General features: G+C 40.9%; 1 protein-coding gene across 2 annotated transcripts in view; it reads left to right on the forward strand.

The window, feature by feature from the left end:
* The first annotated feature begins 575 nt into the window (after positions 1-575).
* BACH2 (BTB domain and CNC homolog 2) overlaps positions 576-17,101 on the forward strand; it is a 236,817-nt gene continuing 220,291 nt past the window's right edge. Inside the window, exon 1 of one of the 2 annotated variants that reach the window (XM_006778250.2) lies at positions 576-1,616. The gene's annotated coding sequence lies outside the window, so the exon portion shown is untranslated. The remainder of the gene's footprint in view (positions 1,617-17,101) is intronic. The other variant, XM_006778249.2, reaches the window with a different exon arrangement.

Below are 17,101 nucleotides of genomic sequence, written 5' to 3' on the forward strand. Positions count from 1 at the left end.
TCTTTTGAAAATCTAAACTGCAAAATTATTTTCTTAAGGATGAAAGATATTAATATCTTTGACCTCTCTGTGTCCTTGACTCCGTTAGCAGATGTGCAAGGGCCTCAAACCGTTCTCCAACAGAGCAAAGATGATTGCTAAAAGCTAGAGGTGATTATGGTGAGCCATTGGGATTATGAGTCTTTTGTCCTTTTCCTGTTGAACATTTTCAATATTGTTATTATATTATAATTAAAAAGAATAGATTTTTTAAAGCACTGTAGTTCCATTCAAACCTCCAATTCCAGTGTTTATGGAAAGGTTCAGATAGATGCAGTCTTAAAAAAATAACAGTAATAAGGTGATTATAAGGAACCTTATAGTGTTATATTCTCCTCTCAAATCCAACCATAAAATATTTTTCAGCAAAATTGGCTACAAGTCTAGTTATGTAGTCAAAGATATTTTTATTTATTATTGTATTAATTATTTTCCTTAATGTTTGACAAATTAAGAACCCTGGAATCATACTGTCAGGTCTGATCAAATAATGGAATAAATTGCCCCTCCCCTGGAAACTGACCTTTAGACCACTTCACCCAACACGCCCTTTGGCTTAGACCACATTCCACTTGCTAAGACCATTATCTTTCCCTCAGGACCCACCCAGAGAATTTCTCTACCACTTTGGCCTCGTGTGTTCCTCCTTCGGCGACCCTAACACATACAATAACTGTTTTACCCTAAAATTTAATTCAAGTAAATTAAAAAACCTACCTAATGAACCAACAACATGGATAAAAACGTGGACCCTTATTCCATTTGAGAGGGAGCTGGATTGTCTGGTTCACTTGGCCCTTGGAAAACTGACCCCTTGATTTGCCTGATGGGATGCTGCCTCCCAAGGAGCTCTGTGGTAGATTCTGTTATCTGTTCATCCTGGCAACGATACAGTCAGGCTCCAGCAAATACCTGGCTGTTCCTGTAGGTTTTGTGGGCAGCAGGGAAGGCATTGAGGTCAAGGTACACAGTAGGTGCTGCTCACATACTAGATCCTTTCCCTTCCTAAGGAAGTCAAAGCCTGAACTACAAACTCTTAAATAGCTGACTTCTCTGGCAGTGCCCACACCTAATAAGTACTCAGAAAAAAGTTATTGAATGAATGAGTGTTCTTGTCTCTGTGTATCTGCGGTCTCTCTGTGCATATAATATGCAGGTTTTCCTTGGCCACTGGTATGCTCAGTATCTGTGGCCTTAAGACTCTTGATTTGACTCTGTAGACCTGCACCATCCAATATGGTAGCCACTAACTACATGTGGCTGTTTACCTTTAAAGTTCATTAAGATTCCGTAGAATCGATTCCGTTCCCCTGTGCACTAGCCACATTTCCAGTGCTCGGTGGCCACCTGTGGCCATAGTGGTCATGGAGCATTGCCATCACGGCAGAAAGTCTCACTGGACACAGGACTGCTCTGTGCCTTTCTGGGCACCAGCTTATGGATCTCCTTTGTCTGTGTTCGCAGTGCAGCTGCCTGCTTCAGGAAGGGAGGTCTACGGGAACAAGGAGAATCTTCAGGGACAGCCTCGCCTTGTGACATGCCTGATCCCTCACTTCAGGCCCTGCAGCATGAACAAGGTAAGATGTTCTTTGAGGAATCATCACTTGTGTCTTCTTTGTGGTACCATGATGTTTTCTGGATACATGGTGTCTTTCTATGTTGTGAGGAGATTACCTCTCTTGCCCAAAGCATTCCAGAGTTTGGGGAGTGTGAGACCTGAGAAAGCAATGCGTACAGTCCAGGGTCATAGGAGCTGGTGGCCACTCTATGGTGGTACAGTCCTCTGGAGGTGTCACTTGTGTTTGCCCGTGGCCTCTAAGTTGCGAAATATTGGTTATTAGTATTACTGTCTTGACATGAATATTGGAAGATTAAGACTCTGAAATGAAACTACCTGTGTTTAAAGATCAGCTCTTTCAGATGCTAGCTTCAGTGACCTTGGACAAGTGTTATGGGTCTCTGTGCCTCAGTTTCCCCATTTGCAAAATATTGATGATAATGGCTCCTACCTCCCTGTTGTATTTATGAAATGAGTTCATATGTGCACCAGTGCTTAATATATGTGCCTGTCCACATTGCAAGCATTTGATTAAATATTTGCTGGGTTGTTTTTTTATATATATATATTGGGGACACTGTTATCCCTTAGTCATTGTTGCTAAAGAGTCTTCGGTGCCTCTGCAACATTTCTATTAATTCCCTGATTGGTTCGGCAAGCAGTGATTGAGTACCAGGTGGGCACTCTGGAGGCGAACGCTGAATGGGGCCTTCAGCAGGTGACAGGTCATTTGGGGGCAGAGTGGCTGGTGTTCTAATGCAGCATGTACCAGAAGCTCGAGGTGCAGAAGAAGGCACATCTGATTCCTGAGGACCTGGAAAGGGCAGTATAGAGGAGGTGACATTTTGAATTGGATCCTGGATGATAAATAGTCATTTCTTTGGACTTGGAAGTAGGGCAGGTAAAGGAAACAACCTGTTTAGGGTCAGAAGCATATGAAAGTCTGGTGTGTTTAGAGAACAACAAAGAGGGCAGAACAACTGGGGCAAAATGTCTCAGCCTCAGCACTGCAGACATTAGGACCACGTAATCCTCCGTGTCTGAGAGGCTGTGTTCTGCACGGGAGTACGTTTAGTAGCATCCCCCTCGCCTTACATCAGTTGTGATAACCAAAAGTGTCCCCCTTGCGGGGACAAAAACAGCCCTGGTTCAGAACTACCACTGGTGGAAGATGGCACATAGGAGCTGGAGAAGGAGGGAGGGGTTCCGTTCTGAGAGCGAGTGAAGGATTTAAATCAGGGAGAGACATTTCGGAGGCCTGCAAAAGAGCTACCTTATCACCTTACCTCTGGTTGTGAGAGTTGGACAGTGCTTTTACATGATTTGCTCTTACAAAGGTATTATGGAACCCCTAGGCTTTTAGAAAGCGTATTTACCTTATTGAGATTCTTTTACTAAGTACCCCTTTCAAGGGGAAATTTTTCTCCTAGCCATTTGTTTGGCCTACTCAGTGTCTGCTGCTTTACCCCATCTGAAGAGACCAGGAAAAAATAAACAATTATTTTTCGAGAAGTTTCCATTTAACTGAGCCAAGCCAAAGAGACGGAAACGTTCTCTCTCTCTCTCTCTCTCTCTCACATACTTACTTTAAGCAGCCTTTGAGAAGTGAGCTGTTGGAATATTGGAAGATCATAATTGGAGGTTGTGAATGAGAGGAGTTTCATCATTGTGGCCACGACTTCTGCTAGAGTTTGGTGTACTGAGAAACTAAGACAACTCTTGGGAAGGCTCTGATTAGCAAGCACGATGTAGTATGACAGCCCTGCCCTACATTTCTCCAGGGCAACTCAAGACTTGATGTCATGGTTTGGCTCTTGCCACACAGCTGGGAACCAGACTCCTGAGCCATTTCAAGTGTCTCAGTAGGTGTGTTTGTGGCTTGTGAAGTTATGTTCTGCCCGAGTGGCCCAGCGAGTACGTTATTTTATATTACAGTATTTTAACTTAAAGTGGTGATTAAGTATGATGTGTAACCATCACAGGTCAGCATTTTTCCTTGTGATTTTCTTGGCATTCAACAAAGACTAGGGAAGGAAACAGATCTTCTTGGCACAAATAAAACTAGAGAATCATCTCATCAATTAGAGTATGTAAGTTAGAATGTAGGAAATATTTTTGTGGGAATGATTGATTTTTTAGGGCGATTTGTTCCTAGAAAGTTAGAGACCTTCGAATTGTGCACTTTCCACTTCCCTGGAGGTACACTGTAATAACTCTCCTTCCTTCCCAAGCCCTAGCTAGCTGATGGGACACTTCAGTTTGGGAGGTGTCGGGATAGGGGGTGGTCGCAGCGTTCTGAGGTTCAGTATGATTTCTGTGAAAGTGCCAGGGCACCTTGGATCCCAGGCATTGACAGCTCCTTTGGAGTCAATCAGAGACGACACCTCTAAAAAACACAGGCATGGCCCCCATGGCACCAGGGGTTGGCAGTTTGACTCCTTTAAAAGGGCTAACCTGACAGTCAGTGAACTGCTGCCCTTGAACTTCTGTCTTTGCCAGGGTGTGAGAACACACCTGGAAGGGCTGCAGCTTCGGCCCTCAGACACCAGCATGCTGGTGCCTGTGTGCTGGCAGAGAACAGAGTGAGGGCATCCCCTGGGCGCAGTGCTTCTCGGGAATCTTGTGTCATTCCCTAAGGCCAGTGTACACGGGGCATGTCAGTTTGAATTCCAGCACATAAGGTTTATACAGAGTAGATGCCTTCCTAGTTATTCACCTTTTTAATATTGTAAACAGACTTTAAGGGTTGTGGAAGAAATTGTGGTGCACAAATTTTTCCTGGGTGCTCATCTCCCTGGCCCTTATACAGACTTGAAGACCATCTTTCCAACTTCCATACTCTCCTTAGATCTTTTTTCAGGAGCTGACTTTCCAATCTTCATATTGATTAAAGACTTTCTCATTAGGATGTAACTTTAAATTTTGTCAAAAGTCTTCATCTTTCTACTTTCTTGGTCATTCCCTTGTTAATATGTATAAATATATTACATTACACATGTAATATATTGTGGATTTTTGCCAGTAAGAAGGATTGTTTGGGGTTTGTTTGTTATTATGCTGCAAAGAGAGGATTTTAGTGTGTTATTTAAAAAATCATAGCCAACTGGGAGGCAGGTTGGACAAGATGGGGTTTGGGAGAGGCAAATTGGGCAGGATGAGGTGCATTCATTACATACCACGATGTAGGCTAACAAACCCACACAAACAGGGGCAGAGTTCCACTCCTGGAAAATCTCTCTTCCCAACAGCAACCTTGGAAGTAGGATCCTAAACTCTTTTCCTGTGGTCCTCGTTTCCATGAAGGCATATCACATGGCATTCTCTGCCTTGAATTTATGAGGACACTTCATCTGATTGAAAAATAACTGATTTTTCTGTTATTACACAGAATGCTTCTCTTCCCCTTCCCACAGTGAAAATGAATCTTCCTGAAAACTGTTTCTTCCTTGTTATGTTCAAATAAAGCCAGATCTGATTGTTATTGCTTTGGACAAATGCCATAGCATGGAGTGGAGTAGAGTGGTGTCTCTTATTTCTCTTGATGGGTGGATGCCACTGTTTTTGCTTAAAATCTGCCCAACCGAATTTTCTTCTCTGAATAGTTTCCAGTATTCGGCACCATATCCTACTGTGCCAGGTTTGAGGCACTTTCACCTTTACACTCAGATCAGTATCTCTACCGTCAACTAAAAAGTAAAACTGAAATTTACTGACTGCCTCCATTTGGAGGTTTTGTGTGTGTATGTGTGTGTATGTGTGTGTATGTGTGTGTGTGTGTGTGTGTGAAGCCCAGAACTCATTTCCCTGGCTCTCCTGCCCAACACACAGCCCGCACACAACTCTACTTGACTAAATATCAGCTCCTCCAACACGTATCTATCGGGTGCATGCTATGTACCATGTGAACAAAACGAAGGTCTTTGCCATTGGAAGCTTCTGTTCTGGCCAGGTGAGGAGAGTCATCAAATCCAAGAGGTTTAATATGAAAACATAAACCTTATGCTAACTCCCCCCTACACACACACACAATTTTAAACTTCTTTCTCTGAAAGAGCTGGTTAACAAAGCTACTGGATGCAGTATAAGTAATTGGTGAAGAATAAACATATAAGATCTCTCTCTTCCTCTTCCCTGGATACTCTTAGTAGTTTTACCCAATGACCAGTCTGCATTTAGTGAGGCTGTACTGTTGTTTTTCTAAAGGCCACAGCCAAATCCCCCTTGTGGTAGACTTTGAAGAAATGTCACACTCCAAAAACTACGACAGGAAAGAAAATACAAGTATTAAATGATCTTGGAGTAAAGAAGGCCTTGTTAATTTCTGGTGGCAAAAATTATAAAGGAAGAAAATGTATGTAAAACCTGAAAATTCCTTTTCATCAAAAGACATTCTGAACTATCCTTGAAGACCATAAAGGACAAAACCAGGACAGTATTTACCACATAAAAGACAGAGAGTTAACTGAGCTAATTTAGTAAGAGTTCTTACAATTAATAAGATAAAGATTATTATTCTGACAGAAAATAAGCAAAGAACAGAAAGATAAAACCAATAAAAAGGGAGAAATATGATCAGTAAATAACATGTAAGGAAATGTTCAACCTTGACAGTTATCAAAGAAATGCAAATTAAAATGATGAGATGGTTTTCCCTACCTATACAATTGAGGATTTGTAAAATGTACTCAGTGAAGGAAAGAATGGGAATATTAGGCTCTCTCATGCACAGTGAAAGAACATGTTTCACCTTTTGATTCAGAAATTATATTTCTAGAACAGTTACTCAAATGAAATGTCAAGGAATGTGTAAAAAATTTAGCTAAGACATTCATCACATATTGCTATAATAGTAATTTTTCAAAGGTAATAACCATGGTACAGCCATACAATAAAAATACCAAGAAGGGATGAAGGGATATTTAATGACATGAAAGGATGTTCTAAATACAGGGTGTCCCCCAGAAGATGTATATATACTTTAACAGCTGATTCTATTACACTTTGAAAATGAAATGTATTTTAATAAATACTGCCTTATAATTATTCAAAGTGTGTATACATTTTGGGGGACACCTGTATACTGTGAAATGGCAAGTTACATACCAATATGTACAGTTTTATTACTGTTTCACTTTATAAAAAATACTTTTTTATTAACTTCAGAGAGGAAGGGTGAAGGAGAGATAGAAACATCAATGATGAGAGATGATCATTGAAAGGCTGCCTCCTGTATACCCCCTACTGAGGATCAAACCCACAACCCAGGAATGTACTCTGACCAGGAATCGAACCGTGACCTGCTGATTCATAGGTCAACATTCAACCACTGAGCCACATGGCCAGTTTATTGTTTCACTTTTTAAGGTACACGTCTGCCCACAGAATAAAGATTGCAGATACACATCAAAATATTAAGAGCATTATCTCTCTTTTGCTTGTATTTGTAAATTTTCTTTAGCAATGTACATTTTTTCATGCTAAAAAAACTATATCTTCTCTATATATAAAAGGCTAATATGCAGAGTGTTCCCTCAGGAGTTTGACCAGGAGACCAGGCATTCTATCTCTCGCTATGACATGCGCTGACCACCAGGGAGTGGCGTGGAACAAAGGAAGGCCCCAGCCGACAGCCGGAAGGCCCTGATTGGCCCTGATCACCAGCCAGACCTAGGGACCCTACCTGCACACGAATTTCGTATACCAGGCCTCTAGTTTTAAAATAAAAGACAAATTAGCTTTAAGATGTGAGCTTCACTGTATTTTTTTTTTAATCCTCACCTGAGGATATGTTTTTTCTTGATTTTTTAGAGAGAGGATGAGCGAGAAAGAGAAAGAAAGAAAGAAACTGATGTGAGAGAGAAACTTGGATCATTTGCCTCCTGTATGCTCCCCTACCAGGGGTCAAACCTTCAACCCAGGTATATGCCCTGCCTGGGGATTGAGCCCACACCCTTCTGGTGAATGGGATGATGCTTCAACCAACTAAGCAATATCCGGCGAGGGCAAGATTTACTGTATCTTTAAAATAAATGTGATACAAAGACTGGCAGGATATTGTGGGGACTTTCTCAGAGGGAAGGGACATGCATTTGTTTCTTTTTTTAAAGAATATTTTTCTGTGTTTTCAACTTTCCTATAATAAGTATTGTGTATATCATTAACAATCAGGAAAAAGGGCATTTTAGCTGTTTTACATTTGAGGTAAGCACAACTGGATATTTAGTGAAGATATTTAATGGGCAGATAGAGAAAAGAAACAGAGCCTTTGGTTAAAACAGAGATTTGGACTCAGGAGTTCTTCTATTTGACATATTACCAGAAAGGAACATGTTAATGTATTGATGAGTTGGGGGCAGTAGTAAGTAGAGAAATGTTCTAGAAAAAGGTACTGTCCTTTATTCATTGGCTCAAAAAGTTTTAAGTGGACATTATATCCTTTTACTCAGTATGTGGCATTTCTTCTTTCAGCTGTTTAAAGACATTGTTGATGTGTACAGGTTTAAACCAGTGGTTCTCAAACTATGATTTGGGAACTCCTGGGGGGATCTATTCACAGGCCACCTGCAAGGTCAAAACTATTTTTCTAATAATACCAAGACATTATTTTCCTTTTCCACTCTCCTCAAGGATATGACACAATTTTCAAGAGGCTACATTACATGCAATGACTTTATTTCCGTGAAAGCTGTTGGGATGTGTGCTTGTGTTCCAAAGTTCCTCAGTTTTTCTTTTTAAAATGATAAGCATTGATAGAAATAACTGCTATAAACAGAAGTTCTTTAGGGTCTGCAATAATTTGTGAGCCTGTCTTGAGACAGGAGTCTGAGAACCACTGGCTACTAATAGAGTGTGCCTGTATTTGGCGTATACAGTATCTGGCAGCCCTCAGTCTAAGAAGCTGGGCCCTGAGCCCTAAGCAGTGAGTGCCCCGCATTGTAGCACATCTGTTCTCACCTTCTAACGTCTTTAAGGAAAAACTGGCCTTAGTCCTTATTTTTTAAAACTTTCATGTAGATTTTGTAAGGATAAGTGGAACATGTTTGGCATAAGGCCAGTGTAACTCCTATATTACATGTAAATCAAATCCTGAAAAGAAATGGCAAAGTTAGATCTCTAGTCTCTTCCATAGGTATCACACTGGGAAATCCAGTGTATTTTTAAGAAGAAAACAAGACTGTCATTCTCTCTGAGAGGTATGGGAGTGCCGATTTAAAATAAAACTAACCATAGTCCAGTAGATGGGTCAATTTGGTGTGAAGTACGGAGAAAAAGACAAATTTAAAAGAATTAACAGAATATGAGAATGCTCATTTGTCTTTAAAATGTGTGCGTGTATATAGTTTGTATGGTATGCGTACTATTTGAGAATTACTTCCTAAGTTATGTAGAATTATCTCTTTATATGGTTATTTCTACAATGGAAGCACCATCAGTGCCTCTATTTCAGCCTTAGTCTTCTCCCCCTTTCTGCTCAACCAGAAACAAAATTTAGTTGGTCCCATGTGTATACACTGACCCTTGAACCTCAGAGCAGCTCATGATGGAGCAGTGGTTGGTGCCTACTTCTCTGAGAAGCAGTCTTCATGGTTCAGGTTGTAAATGGAAAATCTGAGTCTTTTTGTAGAGAGAATTTGAGCATCGGATGAATAATTGTGATAGAGCACCTGGAAGTCAGCTCGGAGACCCTGCGCACCCACTGCAGTATTCACACAGACATGGCGGTGCCTTGGTTTGAGGTGAAAAAGTCAGTGGCCTAACAGGTTCTGATCGCGTCAAAAAAGATGAAGGAGAGTCTGGACAGGGCAAAGGTAAATTAGGGCTTCCGCGTAGAAAAGCTGGACTTTCGGTTTAAGACCATAATGACCCCAGAGCCGCAGAAGGGATATGTTTTGACATGACTATAATATAACTTCACATCTGAGTGACCTCGCTGTGAATCATGGTAAGCTCTGTGAAATGTGGCCACAGCTCCTGACCATAAAACAGGTTTCACTTGGAGGAAAGAGGACGTGCGGTCCCATTCTGTTCTTTTTAGTGGCATTCACACCTGTTGTGATGGTTGGTTTAGAAATCTCGTCCGTCCTTCTTTCTTGAGGATTTAAAGAGGAGTGCCTAGGATATTCTTGACTAAAACAAGTTTTGCATTTTTTAAAATTGATAAATGTCTCACGCCAGCCTTCATGTGGAGCCTTAGTTGAATGTTGACCGAGCGAGCGGCTTCTCATTCTGTATGGCCTTATTGAACTAAGCCCGCAGAGCCCCACGGCATAATTAGACGAGCCCTTGGACACGTGATGTGTGCTTCGACCTCTTTGATGCGAGTTCTGGTGGAGACCCTGTAACAAAGGGGCCAGGGGATTCTGCCCTTTGTGCATCACACAGAGGAATGCTTCTGTCTTCCAAGTCCTCAACTCTGCCCTTTTTCTCTCAATTAGTAGTCTTTAGTGGATATAACGTTACATCTTTTTTTGTGAATTGGTGATTGGAAACATGACTACTTACTCAGTTAATCTGGGGCTTGTCCGTGTTTAGAATATTAACAATCAGCTTGATTGGCCTGATTTTGTGAACGTAGCATCTTGAACAGTGGACTTGCTGTGTAGGAAGGGACATACGTAACGGAGAGATTGCCTCCAACCCAGCTTGTTAATTTGCGTTCCTAATACTTTCAGTTGCTTCCCCCCTCCCTTTTGGGATCCAAAAGCCTTATAACATAGCTGTTTTCTGATATTCTTTCCAGCTACCTGTATCTTTTGTCTCTGTAAAATAAGCCCGACATTATTGTTTTCTGTAAGAGGTTTTCAGAGAACATTGTACTTTTGGAAATAGAGGTATCATTGGCTTCATTTAAAAAAAAAAAAAAAAACCTCATGTGAGAAAATAATTGTACTAGCTAGAGAAGGAGAGGTGCCTGAGTAGAATATTGAAACTACATACTTTTCAGAAATTCCTCGGTTAATGTTCAGAAGACATATTTCTAGTCTTTTATAAATGACAGTGTTTAAGTGTAAATGAAAACATTTAGATTTGATTAATCACAGCTAATGTTCTTCTGGGTTATTTTGTGGTTTTTTTATGAGATGAAATAAAAAGTCTTACCACCTTCAGACTTTAATAAAGTGGCATTATCTTGAGAGGCTAGTCTCAGTTAGATATAAATATAAGCAATTAATGAAGATAACCAACACTACCCAGAAAGGTAAAGCGTCATCATATGTCCCAGTGAGCAAAGAGAACCTGATAATTAGAACAGTAGGCAAACTGCAATGAGTTATGAGAAAAAAGGTTAGGTTTAAATTAGCAATATCTGCGTCTCTTGTTATGTTTTAACTCCAATCCATAAACAATTTGTTGTGACAGCTCTAGGCTGGGATTATGGCATTTTGGATGAGGTCTGATTATAGCTAAAAATAGACCTGTGAAGAGCAGAAGAGGAATATTAAACAATTGAAATTTTGTGAAAGACTGATGCGGTTTCATTGTAATAATTTCCCCAAAAGGCACATTAGTAATGCTGCTAAATACAGACTTTAATAGACTTTAATAATGTGTACTCTAGAGGCCTGATACACAAAGGAATAATGTATAAAACATTCATTATGGAAAATTGCTACCTTTTTTATTTAATAAGAAATCTGTTAAAACAAAACCAATCCTCTGCCTGTGGCATTATGTTCATGGGTTTTAGCAGGATGAAGAATAATTGCCACCTTCTTTTATGTTTTCTCACCTATTCTGATCAAGTTGCAATCATGTTTACTTACTTGTTCCGTGAATGAAAATGGGGTTAAAAAAACAAAACTTGCATTGGATGGAATCTTATTCAGTTTTTGCTCAGCCGCTCACTACCTGTGTAATCATGAGAGAGCACCTTAACATCAAGCCCCATGTCTTCATTTGCAGTGGAGGGATTGTTCAGTTTAGCTCACAAGATTGTTGTAGACGTTAAATGTTGACACGGTGGAGCTTCATATAATAGGCCCTCAATAAATGCTTCCTATTATGATCCGTTTCTACATCTGTTTCTCTTTATATTGCTGTTTCTATGGATGACACCGTGGATCAGTTGTGGGGGTGGAGAGTAGCAAAAAGCAATTAAAAAGAAGCCGTGGCAAGCAGCGCCCACGCCAAGCCTTGCATGGGATTTCAATTTGATTGTAATGTGCTGCCGCTGAGAGCCATGCTGTTGGGAAAGAGAGGAGGGTAAGAAGCAGATGCTCTTGGAAGAGCAGTGGGGCATTTATCTCTTTTAATGAGATAACATCATTAGAGTGACAAAGTGCAGCGAATCGATACTCGCAGTGGACTGGTGCTATCTTCCCAAAATGCGCCGATGGTCACACTTCCCAGCCTCGGAAACTGCTGAATCACGGATTCTGTCTTATCTGTTCCTGGAGCCACTGGCTTTGATCTCACAGGCTAGAGATCCACACCGTAGGGATCTCCACAGGAGGAGGAAACAGACTAATTGGATAAATGAGAATGGTCCAGGATGATTTATAAGTTGCCTTGTAATCAAGGAGCCTCAGAGAAGGAGGTTGGGTTTCTTTTTCCCCCTTGATGTCTTTAAATGGTTGTGCACCCTAACGCCAGCCCCTCCACCCACTTTCCTGCTCTCCTGCTCTCTGTCTGCTTCTTGGTGTAATGTCAGAAACTCTAATCATGTCAGACTGTGACACTGACAGCCCTGACATTCACAACAAAGACACAGAGGAGAGAGAGGAAGGGAGACTGCAGAGGGGGGAGGTGAGGAAAAGCAACCAGGGAAGAGGTTTTCTTTTTGTACATAAAATCCATAGCTGCAAAATCGCCAACATCCTGGATATATCACACCCGAGGAAAATTAAGGAAAGGGGCAAGGTGAATTCTGAGGAAAATGGAATTGGGCCGGGAAGATTTTGTGCTACTATTTTCCCCCTGTATTTTTTAGATTTCATTGTGTAGCTTATATTATAGTTACTGTGGCTGTTATTTCTCCTCACCAAGAAAATAAAGGCACTAAAAAAATTCCCCCTTCCATTACCCTAGTTTTTATTTTTGAAGGAAAGCAAAGTTAAGCACCCATCTTAACAGGAAGGGCTGCTTTCTAAGGTTTTCCATTGTATTACGAGATTCCCATAGTTCAATCTGAACAATGTCCGGTTCAGGAAAGAAGTCATTGCCGAGGGATGTTTGCTGTCTGTGACGAAGCTGATGAAGCTGATGAGGGGACTGCCTGTTCAGTGTCACCCTCTGGCCGCTTACCCTTGGCCTCCCAGCACCTGCTGCTGCAGGAAGTGCTGATGTTACCTGGCCCCTGGAGTGGGCTGACTGTGGCCAGCTCCTCCAAACACCTCTGAGGTTTCTCTCCCGCCTCACACTTTCTCCACATGGTGAGAGGTCTCCAGTCTCCATCCTGGATCAGCCATGGCCTAGAAACCTGCTGCCACATCTCACATGTGTTGCATCCAGATGCTGTGATCTAAATTGGGCTCCGAGCTCAGCCCGAATCATCCTAGCTTTTCTATACACAGGGGAACCCAGCTGCCAGCTCAGCTTGTTGAGGTATTGTGAATTGCAACTCTATGTCTTCACTGGGTTATCTTTCCTTTTACTTTTTCATCATGCAAGGGAAAAGAAAACAATCAAAAAATGCAAAGTGATGTATCCATTCCATATTATTTACCCCATCATGAAGGAAGTACTTTTTTGGTCTAAATTTGAGGGCAGAAGGTGTCACATAGTGACTTCTCTTCAGATTGATTAAAATAATATCAACTGAGAACTTCAGAGAACCCTAGGACCTCATATTATTCTTGTCCTTAGAACCCAAGTGTAACTTTACACAGGTGGGCCACTTGGGAGAAATGCTCTTCTGAATTTGAAAAATAAAAAAAAGTAAATGATACCATGATTTGAACTATGTATAGCAACCTTGACATTATGGCTGATTCAAAATTCTTGAGGAAATTCTACTTCTATTGGAAGAGGAGAGTAAATTTGTATCCTAGGGAGAATTTAGGGTAATTACCCTAAAATATCTTCCTGTAAACTCGAATTTTTCTTGAAGTTCCTTTTTATACTAAAAGTTTATAAGTTTACCCAGATAATACATTGTATTGTGACCATGGTCCTTTTTTTATTCTTTTTTTTTTGCTGTAAAATAATTTTAACAATTATTTGCCAGGCAAATTAGTTAAATCTCATATTAGGTAATTTAGCTGTTAGAACGAATGAAAGTTTGCTTTATTACTCAAGTGTCAGTCCAGTGTAGGTCTTTCTGGTCAGCGAAGGGCTTTCCTGAACTCAGGATCCTCCATCTTCTGCCTTACCACCTATATTAGGTATCTAGTAATGAAGGACCACACCTCGGGGCCTTACCTAACAAAGGTTTTGTTCATAGTTCCAGAGGGTAGAAGTCTAAGACCAGAGTTGGCCAGGGTTGATCCTTCTGTGGGCTGTGAGATAGGCTTTATTCTAGGCCTCTCTGCTTGGCTGGTAGATGGTGGTCTCCCTGTATCTTCACATGGTCTTCCCTCTGTTCTTGTTGCTCTCCCAATTGCCCCTCTTTATTAGGACAACAATGATATTGGATTAGGGCCCACCCTATTCCTATATGACATCATCTCAATTAATTACATCGGTAATGGTCCTGTTTCTAAATAAGGACACTTTCTGAGGTCCCGAGGGTTAGGACCTCAACATAGGAATTTGGTGGGTGGATGGGAGGTGCGGGGGTCAGGGGGACACCCAGTGCAACCCAGAATGCCTCTGATTGTCTGCATCCAGCTGGTGAGAGGGAGAGAGAGCATGAAGAAGGAACACTCCTTAATCTCATAGCCCTGAGTGACGCAACACACTTTCTCTTCATATTCCATTGGTGAGAATGAGCTACATGGTTCCCCCTGCGTGCAAGGGGCGTGCAAGTCTCTGATTGAGTAGTGACTGTGCTAAGTGGCTCCAGACACATGCATGTGCAAGTGAGCTACTCCATCTTTCTAGGAAAAGTCGCCAGTGTTCCTGAGCATGCCCATCACAGAGCACTGAAATAGGTTTTAAGCGTATCTAAGTTTGAAAATCCCATTCTGGCATGGTGAGGAATGATTTTCAATTAACACTCCAAGGATTTATATGTGAATGAGTGCTAAGGCTTACTGTTTTGTTTTCTGAAGAATCCAATATATTCTCAGGAGAATTTTATTTACACTATCAATGGGCACTTTTTCTCCTTATGAAACCAGTGAAATACAAATTAAAGAAGTTTTACCCTCCACCAAAAATCTAGCTTGTGGTTAGGATGATTTCCTACAGTACATTAACTTTTCTTTGTAACATATTCTATTATTACTGAAAAGTGATATACATCTGGGAGGGGGGATTATGAATGCAGAGGACAATTACATAACCTGCCGTGTTTATTGCTAGTGGCTAAACTTTAGAATCCTATATAATAAAAGGCTAATATGCAAATCAACCAAACAGTGGAACGACCAGTCGCTGTGATGCACACTGACCACCAGGAGGCAGATGCTCAACTCTGGTGGTCATTGCGCTCCCACAGGGGGGAGTGCCGCTCAGCCAGAAGCTGGGCGCACAGCTGGCGGGTGGCAGTGGCAGTGGCGAGAGCCTCTCCTGCCTTCGCGGCAGCATTAAGGATGTCCGACTGCGGGGAGCAGGCCTAAGCCATCAGTCGGACATCCCCCGAGAGCTCCCCTGAGAGGGCACAGGCCAGGCTGAGAGATTCCCCCCTGCCCCCAGAGCATGAATTTCATGCACCAGGCCTCTAGTTTCATTATAAAGTCTTGTCTCTTCTATCAGGTTAGTCATTATTTCAAAAGTTGAACGTGGGTTTTATAAGTGACTGAATAATTGCTTTGTATGTTCCTTTTCAATTACAGTAAGAAGTCATGAATTCTCTATATTTAGAACTACTAAAAATTATTTAGATTTTCTTGCTGAATAGGTTTATTCTAAAAAAGGACTCAGGAAAAAATTTCCACTGTGAATTTTTGGCTTCAGTAATTTATAAGAAATTTCTCATGAAAGAGGTAGTGATAGCAATTTGAAAAGGATAAGTAGGTGCATTCTTAAAACTGGGTAGGCAGTGTGAAAACACATTAATACTAAACCATAATATTTAATTTAAGACTTTAGTCATGAAGTTCCATGTCAAAAAATCATTCTCTTGCAGTTTTATTGCTCTACTAGAGGCCCAGTGCACAGATTCGTGCACTGGTGGGGTCCCTCAGCCTTGTCTGTGGGGATCGAGCCAAAACTGGCTCTCTGACATCCTCTGAGGGGTCCCAGATTAAGAGATGGCAGTTCTCGGGTGACGCACCCCAGAATCGGGCTCCATCCTCTCTGGTTTCAGGTGCATCACCTGAGAACCTCAGCTGCCAAGTCATCAGATCTCTGCAACTCCTGCGTTCAGTGTCTGCCCCCTGGTGGTCATTGTGCGTCATAGCTACCGGCTGGTTGGTTAGGCTTTTATCGTGTTTTCTTTGATTACAAAATCTGCATTATTAACCAGTACACCTGGTAGAATACTTTAAAACACTGATGTTAGCTAATAACTTAAAACCCTAGAATAGTACTATAGATTTCCTTTTGGTCAGAGAAACCTGGCAGTAGTATTTCAATAAAGATAGTCATTTGAATAGTGGCCTTTTAATTTTTACTGGTTGTAGTTTTTAATATGTCAAAATAAACAAAACAAGTATTTGAGTCATTTTAAGAATGAATTAAATCCTCATTCATTTAGATGTTATGAATTCAGATTTTAGAGAAGGGTCTAGGAGGAAATTTACCCTTTGTAGAAATTTGATAAATAATCATTACAGGTACACCTCATTTTATTGCACGTCACTTTATTGTGCTTCCCAGATACGACATTTTTACAAGTTGAAAGTTTGTGGCAACCCTGCATCTAACATGTCTGTCAGCGTTATTTTTCCAACAGGCTAAGATGATGATGAGCATTTTTTAGCAATAAAGCATTTTTAAATTAAGGTATGTACATTGCTTATTAAACATAATGCTATTGCACACTTAATCGACTACAGTATAGTGTAATCATAACTTTTATGTGCATTGGGAAACCAAAAAATGCATGTGACTTGCCTTATTATGATAGCATATTTGCTTTACTGCGGTGGTCTGCAACCGAACCCACAGTCTTTGAGGTATGCCTGTATTTTAGCTTTTGCCATTTCATTGAGTGCCTTATGCTTGCCAGATATATTGCCTGAGTTCCTTTTACAATAAATCTTATTATTGCTAATTCTCACAGCCAACTTGCAAAGTAGGTGGAACTATTCCCACTTTACAGATGGGGGAACTCAAGAGATGTTTAAGTAATGAGCCCATTATCACATGTTTGGATATAGGAAATCCAGTATTGGAATTCAGAATTTATTGATTCCCAAACCCATGTACATGTTCATTCTGCCGCATTGCCTAATATGAGAATATTTACTGCATTAAATTTGAAATATATAAAATGAATTTGATAGTCAAAAGTAAATG

This window comes from Myotis davidii, unplaced genomic scaffold (genome assembly GCF_000327345.1).
Source record: "Myotis davidii unplaced genomic scaffold, ASM32734v1 scaffold269, whole genome shotgun sequence".
In the NCBI taxonomy this organism is placed as follows: Eukaryota; Metazoa; Chordata; class Mammalia; order Chiroptera; family Vespertilionidae; genus Myotis; species Myotis davidii.